The following is a 2,937-nucleotide window of genomic DNA, read 5'->3' on the forward strand; positions in this document are numbered from 1 at the left end:
TTTGTATTCGATAGAACTAGCAAATGGAAAGCTAGTAGAAGCAAGTGAAGTCATCAGAGGTTGCGTGATAGAACTGGGAGAGCACGAGTTTACGCTTGATCTTCTGCCCGTCGAATTGGAAAGCTTCGACGTGGTAGTGGGGATGGATTGGTTGTCAAGCAACAGAGCAGAGATTGTATGTCACGAGAAGGTCATTCGCATTCCGATGGCGAATGGAGGAACGATTGTGGTACATGGAGAGAAGCGCGATACGCCTCTAAGGATCATTAGTTGCTTGAAGGCTCGAAAGTGTTTGCAGAAAGGATGTGTTGCCTTCATGGCACGCATCGTGGATAAAGAAACCGTTGAACCGAAGCTAGAAGACATTCCAGTCGTGAAGGAATATCCTGAGGTCTTCCCCGAAGACTTGCCAGGATTGCCGCCGCAAAGGCAAGTCGAGTTTCACATTGACTTAGTTCCAGGCGCCGCGCCTGTAGCTAAGGCACCTTACCGACTTGCTGTAACGTCCATAATTTTTCTTTTTAAATTATCTCAATAACAACGTACTTTTCTAACGAAATTTGGGCATGACCCGTTTGTAAAAGAAGTAGTCTCCTGTTTTTCATAAACAAAATATCATTTAACATACGCTACGTTTCAAAAGACATAATGTACTACATTAAAACGGACCTTGGTTACACATACGAAACCATCATGCTAAATTACTTACAACCGACTAAGTTTTAAAAAGACGAACATGATAAAGTTTAAGCTTTTAACTACTAGACATAGCTAAGGAGACAAAACATATTAACATTGTCTTCTTTACAAAAGTTGCGGAACGCATGACGAGCTTGAAGTGTGTTCGGACCGGGCGAAGCTTGTCATTAAACTTGAGTTTTACCTACATCACAACAACAAGTAAACTTCATTAGGACTAAAATTCTTTCTTTTAACTCAAGATTCCATCTAGTGGATTTATAGTCACGATGACATTTGCAACTTGCAATTCTCTAATTACCATTTCTTTCATTCTTGCATTCGATTCTTTTAACCCATTCATAAAAGGGTCCAAACATACGAATTCATTCTATTACATACTAAACCATCATATTCGATCCATTTAATAAATTCTACACAAGTACTTTTTCATGATTAATTCAATTTAACATATCATATGGTAAAACGACAGTATGATAAATTCTGAATTTGTACAAGTAGCGTACCTCGGTCTTGATTCCCTTGTTGCTTCACTTGACTCGAACTTTCTTCCTTAACGCCTACATATAACCATTCATTCTTTTAATTTATGTTTCATACTCAATTACACATATCGATCGATAAAACATCATACAATTTACTCATGCTTCTTAAACATATTCAATTCACATAAAGTTTATGGCTTACAAGACTAACATTTTCATTGAGGCATTTTGTCAAACACTTGGTGTGCATATTATCAACAAAGCACAAGGTACAAGTGTTCATAGCATAATCCTACATGTTCCCTTTTCTAGTCTAACAAGAAACAATCGAATTCACATATTTCTTTCATCCTACCTTAACTTATCTAATTTCTCTATCACATACAGATTATGTATCAATTCACCTCCATAAGCATATTATCATAATTCATCATGTTCATCTTTTTCCTACAACAAGTGGGTATGAACCCTAATCATCCAAACAATCAAAATTAAACAAAATCCTCAGTCTATTATGAATTCTTAACTCACAATTACACAAGATTTCCACATAATTTCATGATTGGGTTAAAACCCACTTTCTAGAAATCACCAAATCAGAATTTTCGACTTACCTTGTGTTGAACAAGCTTAGATAGTTAAAGATTGGAGCTCATGCATCAATTTAGGCCCATAATTCCTTCCTAATCTTGTGATTTTCTGAAAGTTAGGGTTTGTTCTTGGCCTCTGTCCTTTTGATCGATCCCACAAACACACCAGAATGTGTGTTTGTGTTTTCCCTTTTTCTTTTATTTGTTTTAACCAAAACTTTCATTCTTTTTAACAAGTTTAGTCCCTTCACTTACTTAGTTTGTTTATTTGTCATATAACCTTCCTTCTAATCAAGTTACTAGTATAACTACTTAACTAGGTTAAATATAACATGTCTAGACATTTTAAATAACATAAATAAATTGCATATTTTGGGGTGTTACACTTGCGCCGTCAGAAATGCAAGAGCTGTCAACGCAACTTCAGGAGCTATTGGATAAGGGATTTATCAGACCAAGCTTCTCGCCATGGGGAGCTCCAGTATTGTTTGTTAAGAAGAAGGCCTGTAGTTTCCGCATGTGTATCGACTACCGCGAGCTGAACAAATTGACCATTAAGAATCTATCAATTCTTACTCCAAGATCGATCTTCGATCAGGTTATCACCAGTTGAGAATTCAAGAGGAGAGCATTCCAAAGACTGCCTTTAGGACTCGCTATGGACATTACGAGTTCCTGGTCATGCCGTTTGGTTTGACAAACGCGCCAGCAGTATTCATGGATTTGATGAACAGAGTCTGCAAGCCCTATCTCGATAAGTTTGTGATCGTGTTTATTGATGATATTTTGATCTACTCGAAGACAAAGGAAGAACATGAGCAACATCTAAGGGCTATTTTAGAACTGCTTAAGAAAGAGAAATTGTACGCAGAGTTCTCAAAGTGCGAGTTCTGGTTGCGTGAAGTTCAGTTTCTTGGTCACGTAGTTAACGGAAATGGAATTTATGTGGATCCTGTGACAACTGTCAAATTTGCATGCATCCGTACATTTAATTAATAATGATTTATGCTTAATGACTGTGCTTAATTACAACTGTTGATTAAACTGCTTTCTGATTTCTGATACATACATACACATGCATCACATTCATACTGTCACTCCATTTATTACACACAAACCTTAGTGACAAACTTGATGCACAAAGCACAGTTAGCACACTGAAC

At 36.9% G+C, this 2,937-nt stretch overlaps 1 long non-coding RNA gene across 1 annotated transcript; it reads right to left on the bottom strand.

Annotated features, from left to right (window-relative positions):
* Window positions 1–763: 763 nt before the first annotated feature.
* LOC110939302 lies at window positions 764–1,886 on the bottom strand. Its single transcript, XR_002592150.2, has 3 exons — window positions 1,799–1,886; window positions 1,206–1,259; window positions 764–883 (listed from the first exon to the last, which is right to left on the bottom strand). It is a non-coding gene; the product is annotated as an uncharacterized LOC110939302 (long non-coding RNA).
* Between the last annotated feature and the right edge of the window lie 1,051 nt (window positions 1,887–2,937).

This window comes from Helianthus annuus, chromosome 1 (genome assembly GCF_002127325.2).
Source record: "Helianthus annuus cultivar XRQ/B chromosome 1, HanXRQr2.0-SUNRISE, whole genome shotgun sequence".
Classification (NCBI taxonomy): Eukaryota; Viridiplantae; Streptophyta; class Magnoliopsida; order Asterales; family Asteraceae; genus Helianthus; species Helianthus annuus.